Source organism: Arachis hypogaea, chromosome 4 (genome assembly GCF_003086295.3).
Source record: "Arachis hypogaea cultivar Tifrunner chromosome 4, arahy.Tifrunner.gnm2.J5K5, whole genome shotgun sequence".
NCBI classification, from domain to species: domain Eukaryota; kingdom Viridiplantae; phylum Streptophyta; class Magnoliopsida; order Fabales; family Fabaceae; genus Arachis; species Arachis hypogaea.
Window position 1 is genome coordinate 88,468,689 of NC_092039.1, and position 8,598 is coordinate 88,477,286.

General features: G+C 40.9%; 1 non-coding gene across 1 annotated transcript; it reads left to right on the top strand.

Annotated features, from left to right (window-relative positions):
* Positions 1-4,314: 4,314 nt before the first annotated feature.
* Positions 4,315-4,422, top strand: LOC112798513 (small nucleolar RNA R71). The gene has a single exon (XR_003200123.1). It is a non-coding gene; the product is annotated as a small nucleolar RNA R71 (small nucleolar RNA).
* Positions 4,423-8,598: the final 4,176 nt, after the last annotated feature.

Genomic DNA, 8,598 nt, shown 5'->3' on the forward strand with positions numbered 1-8,598 from the left:
TTATCCGCTCATCACAACACCAAACTTAAATTGTTGCTTGTCCTCAAGCAACTGAAAATCAAATAAGATAAAAAGAAGAGAATATGCAATGAATTCCAAAAACATCTATGAAGATCAGTATTAATTAGATGAGCGGGGCTTTTAGCTTCTTGCCTCTGAATAGTTTTGGCATCTCACTCTATCCTTTGAAATTCAGGATGGTTGGCTTCTTTAGGAACTCAGAGTCTAGATAGTGTTAATGATTCTCTTAGTGAAGTATGATGATTCTTGAACATAGCTATTTATTGAGTCTTGGCTGTGGCCCAAAGCACTCTGTCTTCCAGTATTACCACCGGATACATACATGCCACAGACACATAATTGGGTGAACCTTTTCAGATTGTGACTCAGCTTTGCTAAAGTCCCCAATTAGAGGTGTCCAGGGTTCTTAAGCACACTCTTATTGCCTTGGATCACAACTCTTATTTCTCTATTTTTTTCGTTTTTTTTTCGATTTTTTTTTTGAATAGCTTTTTCTTGCTTCAAGAATCATTTTAATGATTTTTCAGATCCTCAGTAACATGTCTCCTTTTTCATCATTCTTTCAAGAGCCAACATTCATGAACCACAAATTCAAGATACACATGCACTGTTTAAGCATACATTCAGAGAACAAGAGTATTGCCACCACATCAAAATAATTAAACTGTTATAAAATTCAAAATTCATGCAATTCTTTCTTTTTCAATTAAGCACATTTTTATTTAAGAAAGGTGATGGATTCATAGGACATTCATAACTTTAAGGCATAGACACTAAGACACTAATGATCACAAGACACAAACATGGATAAACATAAGCATAAAATTCGAAAAACAGAAGAATAAAGAACAAGGAAATCAAAGAACGGGTCCACCTTAGTGATGGCGGCTCTTTCTTGCTCTTGAAGATCCTATGGAGTGCTTGAGCTCCTCAATGTCTCTTCCTTGTCTTTGTTGCTCCTCCCTCATGATTCTTTGATCTTCTCTAATCTCATGAAGGATGATGGAGTGTTCTTGATGCTCCACCCTTAGTTGTCCCATGTTGGAACTCAATTCTCCTAGGGAGGTGTTTAGTTGCTCCCAATAGTCTTGTGGAGGAAAGCGCATCCCTTGAGGAATCTCAGGGATTTCATGATGAGTGGGATCTCTTGTGTGCTCCATCCTCTTCTTAGTGATGGGCTTGAGGTCATGCCTTCTCAATTGGACTGGCTTTCCCCTTGAATCTTGCTTCCATTGTGCGCCCTCTTCACATATGACTGTGAGGACTTGGTCCAACCTTTGATCAAAGTTGACCCTTCTTGTGTAAGGATGTTCATCTCCTTGCATCATAGGCAAGTTGAACGCCACCCTCACACTCTCCGGACTAAAATCCAAGTATTTCCCCCGAACCATAGTAAGATAATTCTTTGGATTCGGGTTCACACTTTGGTCATGGTTCTTGGTGATCCATGCATTTGCATAGAACTCTTGAACCATCAAGATTCTGACTTGTTGAATGGGGTTGGTAAGAACTTCCCAACCTCTTCTTCGGATCTCATGTCGGATCTCTGGATATTCACCCTTTTTGAGTGAAAAAGGGACCTCGGGGATCACCTTCTTCAAGGCCACAACTTCATAGAAATGGTCTTGATGCACCCTTGAGATGAATCTCTCCATCTCCCATGACTCGGAGGTGGAAGCTTTTGCCTTCCTTTTCCTCTTTCTAGAGGTTTCTCCGGCCTTGGATGCCATAAATGGTTATGGAAAAACAAAAAGCAATGCTTTTACCACACCAAACTTAAAATGTTTGCTCGTCCTCGAGCAAAAGAAGAAAGAAGAGAGTAGAAGAAGAAGAAGAAATGAGGAAGAGGGAGATGGTGGTGTGTTCGGCCAAAGAGGGGGAGAAGTGGTGTTTAGGTTGTGTGAAAATGAAGGGTTGAAGAAGGGTATATATAGGAGAGAGGGGGGTAATGGTTCGGCCATTATGGGTGGGTTTGGGAGGGAAAGTGGTTTGAATTTGAAGGGTGAGGTTGGTGGGGGTTTATGAAGGATGGATGTGAGTGGTGAAGAGAAAGATGGGATTTGATAGGTGAAGGGTTTTTGGGGAAGAGGTGTTTGAGGTGATTGGTGAATGGGGGAAGAAGAGAGAGAGTGGTGGTGGGGTCCTGTGGGGTCCACAGATCCTGTGGTGTCAAGGAAAAGTCATCCCTGCACCAAATGGCATCAAAATTCACGTTTTGAGCCAATTCTGGCGTTAAACGCCGGGCTGGTGCCCATTCCTGGCGTTTAACGCCAGGTTCTTGCCCTTTCCTGGCGTTTAACGCCAGTCTGGTGCCCCATTCTGGCGTTAAACGCCCAGAATGGTGCCAGACTGGGCGTTAAACGCCCAACTGCTAGGCTTACTGGCGTTTAAACGCCAGCAGCATCTTCCTCCAGGGTGTGCTGCTTTTCTTCCTGTTTTTCATTCTGTTTTTGCTTTTTCAGTTAATTTTGTGACTTCTCATGATCATCAACCTACAAAAAACATAAAATAACAAAAGAAGATAATTAAATATAAAACATTGGGTTGCCTCCCAACAAGCGCTTCTTTATTGTCACTAGCTTGACAGAGGACTCTCATGGAGCCTCAGAAATGCTCAGAACCGTGTTGGAACTTCCCAACACCAAACTTAGAGTTTGAATGTGGGGGTTCAACACCAAACTTAGAGTTTGGTTGTGGCCTCCCAACACCAAACTTAGAGTTTGACTGTGGGGGCTCTGTTTGGCTTTGTTTTGAGAGAAGCTCTTCATGCTTTCTCTCCATGATGACAGAGGGATATCCTTGGGCCTTAAACACCAAGGATTCTTCATTCACTTGAATGATCAACTCTCCTCTATCAACATCAATCACAGCCCTTGCTGTGGCTAGGAAGGGTCTGCCAAGGATGATGGATTCATCCATGCTCTTCCCAGTCTCTAGGACTATGAAATCAGTAGGGATGTAATGGTCTTCAACTTTAACAAGAACATCCTCTACAAGTCCATAGGCTTGTTTTCTTGAGTTGTCTGCCATCTCTAGTGAGATTTTTGCAGCTTGCACCTCTAAGATCCCTAATTTCTCCATTACAGAGAGGGGCATGAGGTTTACACTTGACCCTAAGTCACACAAGGCCTTTTTGAAGGTCATGGTGCCTATGGTACAAGGTATAGAAAACTTCCCAGGATCCTGCCTCTTTTGAGGTAGTTTCTGCCTAGACAAGTCATTTAGTTCTTTGGTGAGCAAAGGGGATTCATCCTCCCAAGTCTCATTTCCAAATAACTTGTCATTTAGCTTCATGATTGCTCCAAGGTATTTAGCAACTTGCTCCTCAGTGACATACTCATCCTCTTCAGAGGAAGAATACTCATCAGAGCTCATGAATGGCAGAAGTAAGTCCAATAGAATCTCTATGGTCTCAGTTTGAGCCTCAGATTCCCTTGGTTCCTCATTGGGGAACTCATTGGAGGTCAGTGGACGCCCAGTGAGGCCTTCCTCAGTGGCGTTTACTGCCTCTTCTCCCTCCCAGAATTCGGCCATGTTGATGGCTTTGCACTCTCCTTTTGGATTTTCTTCAGTATTGCTTGGAAGAGTACATGGAGGGAGTTCAGTAATTTTCTTGCTCAACTGACCCACTTGTCCTTCCAAATTCCTAATGGAGGACCTAGTTTCAGTCATGAAACTTTGAGTGGTTTTGATCAGATCAGAGACCATGGTTGCTAAGTCAGAGGTATTCTGCTTAGAGCTCTCTGTCTGTTGCTGAGAAGATGATGGAAAAGGTTTGCTATTGCTAAACCTGTTTCTTCCACCATTATTGTTATTGAAACCTTGTTGAGGTCTCTGTTGATCCTTCCATGAAAGATTTGGATGATTCCTCCATGAAGGATTATAGGTGTTTCCATAGGGTTCTCCCATGTAATTCACCTCCTCTATTGAAGGGTTCTCAGGATCATAAGCTTCTTCCTCAGATGAAGCTTCCTTAGTACTGCTTGGTGCATTTTGCATTCCAGACAGACTTTAAGAAATCATATTGACTTGTTGAGTCAATATTTTGTTCTGAGCCAATATGGCATTCAGAGTATCAATTTCAAGAACTCCTTTCTTCTGACTAGTCCCATTGTTCACAGGATTTCTTTCAGAAGTGTACATGAATTGGTTATTTGCAACCATTTCAATCAGTTCTTGAGCTTCAGTAGGCGTCTTCTTCAGATGAAGAGATCTTCCAGAAGAGCTATCCAAAGACATCTTGGACAGTTCAGAGAGACCATCATAGAAAATACCTATGATGCTCCATTCAGAAAGCATATCAGTGGGACACTTTCTGATCAATTGTTTGTATCTTTCCCAAGCTTCATAGAGGGATTCTCCTTCCTTCTGTCTAAAGGTTTGGACTTCCACTCTAAGCTTACTCAATTTTTGAGGTGGAAAGAACTTTGCCAAGAAGGCATTGACTAGCTTTTCCCAAGAGTCCAGGCTTTCTTTAGGTTGAGAATCCAACCATGTTCTAGCTCTGTCTCTTACAGCAAAAGGGAATAGCATAAGTCTGTAGACCTCAGGGTCAACCCCATTAGTCTTGACTGTGTCACAGATTTGCAAGAACTCAGCTAAAAACTGATGAGGATCTTCCAGTGGAAGTCCATGGAACTTGCAATTCTGTTGCATTAGAGAAACTAATTGAGGCTTAAGCTCAAAGTTGTTTGCTCCAATGGCAGGGATAGAGATGCTTCTCCCATAGAAATCGGGAGTAGGTGCAGTGAAGTCACCCAGCACCTTCCTTGCATTGTTGGCATTGTTGTTGTTTTCGGCTGCCATTTGTTCTTCTTCTTTGAAGAGTTCGTTCAGGTGCTCTAAAGAGAGTTGTGCTTTGGCTTCTCTTAGCTTTCTCTTCAAGGTCCTTTCAGGTTCAGGATCAGCCTCAACAAGAATGCCTTTGTCTTTGCTCCTGCTCATAAGAAAGATAAGGGAACAAGAAAATGTGGAATCCTCTATATCATAGTATAGAGATTCCTTTAGGTGTCAGAGGAAAAGAAGAGTAGAAGACAGAAGTAGAAAACTCGAACTTAACAAAAGAAGATGGAGTTCGAATTTTGCATTAAGGGATAGTGTTAGTCCATAAACAGAAGGATGTGAGAAGGAGGGAAGTAATTTTCGAAAATTAAGTGAAAAATTTTGAAAACATTTTTTTGAAAAACATTACTTAATTTTCGAAAATGAAAATGGAAAATAAATCAAGTGATTTTTGAAAAAGATTTTGAAATTAGAAATCAAAAAGATTTGATTGAAAACTATTTTGAAAAAGATGTGATTGAGAAGATATGATTGATTAAAAAAAATGTGATTGAGAAGATATGATTTGAAAACAATTTTAAAAGATATGATTTGAAAACACTTTGAAAAGATATGATTTTAAAAATTAATGACTTGCCTAACAAGAAAAGATATGATTCAAACATAAAACCTTTCTCAACAGAAAAGGCAAAAAATGTTCAATCAAATCATTAATTGTTAGTAAGTATCTTGAAAAAGGAAAGAAATTGATTTTGAAAACATTTGATTGAAAAGATTTGATTTGAAAAAGATTTGATTTTGAAAAACTTTGAAAACTTGAAAAAAAATTGATTTGAAAACAAAATCCTCCCCCTTGTGCCATCCTGGCGTTAAACGCCCAGAATGGTGCACATTCTGGCGTTTAACGCCCAATGCACTACCTTTTTGGGCGTTAAACGCCCAACCAGGCACCCTGGCTGGCGTTTAAACGCCAGTCTGTCCTTCTTCACTGGGCATTTTTGAATGCCCAGCTTTTTCTGTGTGATTCCTCTGCAGTATGTTCTGAATCTTCAATTCTCTGTATTATTGACTTGAAAAGACACAAATTAAAAATATTTCTAGATTTTTAATAATAAGGAATAATCAAAATGCAACTAAAATCAATTAATAATGCATGCAAGACACCAAACTTAGCAGTTTGTATACCATTGACACTAACAAAATGAGAATGCATATAACAAAACTCTCAAGTCAATAGAATTCAAAGATCAAAACAAAGAAATCATCAAGAACAACTTGAAGATCAATGAGGACACATGCATGAATGCAATAAGAATAGAAACATGCAATTGATACTAAACTTAAGATGAGACTCTAGACTCAAACAAGACATATTTTTGGATTTTATGATTTTGTAATTTTTTTGTGCTTTTTCGAAAATTAAGTGAAAAGGAAAATAAAGGTATCAAAATTCTTAATGAGAATTCCAGGAATCATGCAATGCTAGTCTAAAGCTTTAGTCTAAAGAAATTAGACATGGCCGGCCAAGCTTCAGCAGGACATTGCATTCAAGAGCTAAATTGATGAAGATCAATCAGCTTTGGTGATGATAAGAACATCACCTTGAAACACTAGAATTCATTCTTAAGAACTCTGAAAAAAAATACCTAATCTAAGCAACAAGATGAACCGTCAGTCGTCCAAACTGAACAATCCCCGGCAATAACGCCAAAAATTTGGTGTTGTTGCCGGATCTTGGCACTGATGTTACCAAAAGCTTGCTCAAAACTTGAACAATCCCCGGCAACGGCGCCAAAAACTTGGTGCGCGAAATTGTGAACAATACTTTTTCACAACTCTCATAATCCCCGGTAATGGCTCCAAAAACGTGGTAGCTCAATACCATGGCATTACACAACTTCGCACAACTAACCAGCAAGTGCACTGGGTCGTCCAAGTAATAAACCTTACGTGAGTAAGGGTCGATCCCACGGAGATTGTTAGTATTGAAGCAAGCTATGGTCATCTTGTAAATCTTAGTCAGGCAAACTCAAATGTATATGGGTGATGAACGAAAATAACATAAAAGATAAGGATAGAGATACTTATGTAATTCATTGGTAGGAACTTCAGATAAGTGTATGAAGATGCCTTTCCTTCCGTCTCTCTGCTTTCCTACTGTCTTCATCCAATCCTTCTTACTCCTTTCCATGGCAAGCTTAAGCAAGGGTTTCACCGTTGTCAGTGGCTACCTCCCATCCTCTCAGTGAAAGCGATTGCATATGCTCTGTCACAGCATAGCGGAATTCATCTGTCGGTTCTCAATCAGGCCGAAATAGAATCCAGTGATTCTTTTGCGTCTGTCACTAACGCCCCGCCCTCAGGAGTTTGAAGCACGTCACAGTCATTCAGTCATTGAATCCTACTCAGAATACCACAGACAAGGTTAGACCTTCCGGATTCTCTTGAATGCCGCCATCAGTTCTCGCCTATACCACGAAGATTCCGATTAAAGAACCCAAGAGATATTCACTATAGCCTTGATCGCTTGTAGAACAAGAGTGGTTGTCAGTCACTTTGTTCATGGGTGAGAATGATGATGAGTGTCACGGATCATCACATTCATCAAGTTGAAGAACAAGTGATATCTTGGATAAAGAACAAGCGGAATTGAATGGAAGAACAATAGTAATTGCATTAATACTCGAGGTACAGCAGAGCTCCACACCTTAATCTATGGTGTGTAGAAACTCCACCGTTGAAAATACATAAGCATAAGGTCTAGGCATGGCCGAATGGCCAGCCTCCCAATGATCTAAGAACTAAAATGTCCAAAGATGATCTAGAGATCTAAAGTGATCCAAAGATTTTTTTATACAATAGTCAAAGGTCCTACTTATAGAAAACTAGTAGCCTAAGGTGTACAGAAATGAGTAAATGACATAAAAATCCTCTTCCGGGCCCACTTGGTGTGTGCTTGGGCTGAGCATTGAAGCATTTTTCGTGCAGAGACTCTTCTTGGAGTTAAACGCCAGCTTTAGTGCCAGTTTGGGCGTTTAACTCCCATTTGGGTGCCAGTTCCAGCGTTTAACGCTGGGATTTCTTGAGGTGACTTTGAACGCCGGTTTGGGCCATCAAATCTTGGGCAAAGTATGGACTATCATATATTGCTGGAAAGCCCAGGATGTCTACTTTCCAACACCGTTGAGAGCGCGCCAATTGGGCTTCTGTAGCTCCAGAAAATCCACTTCGAGTGCAGGGAGGTCAGAATCCAACAGCATCTGCAGTCCTTTTTGGTCTCTGAATCAGATTTTTGCTCAGGTCCCTCAATTTCAGCCAGAAAATACCTGAAATCACAGAAAAACACACAAACTCATAGTGAAGTCCAGAAAAGTGAATTTTAACTAAAAACTAATAAAAATATACTAAAAACTAACTAGATCCTACTGAAAACATACTAAAAACAATGCCAAAAAGTATACAAATTATCCGCTCATCACGTGCCTTTAACACAATTGTTCCACGCGACCGCGTGCCCCACGCGATCGCGTCAGTTGCAAAAAGGCCTCCCACGCGTCCGCGTCACCCACGCAAACGCGTGATCTGGATATCGACGTAAAGATTCAACGCCCATAAAGTTGAGCTGGAATCGTGCGGCTATGGTGGGTGTAGCACCAAACAACCTACGCGTACGCGTCCCTGACGCAAACGCGTCACCTACAAAACACCCACACCACGCGAAAGCGTGAGCGACGCGATCGCGTCGCGCGGATATTCTGACCCCCAAACCAAACAGAGAGTTGCGCTGAAACGACG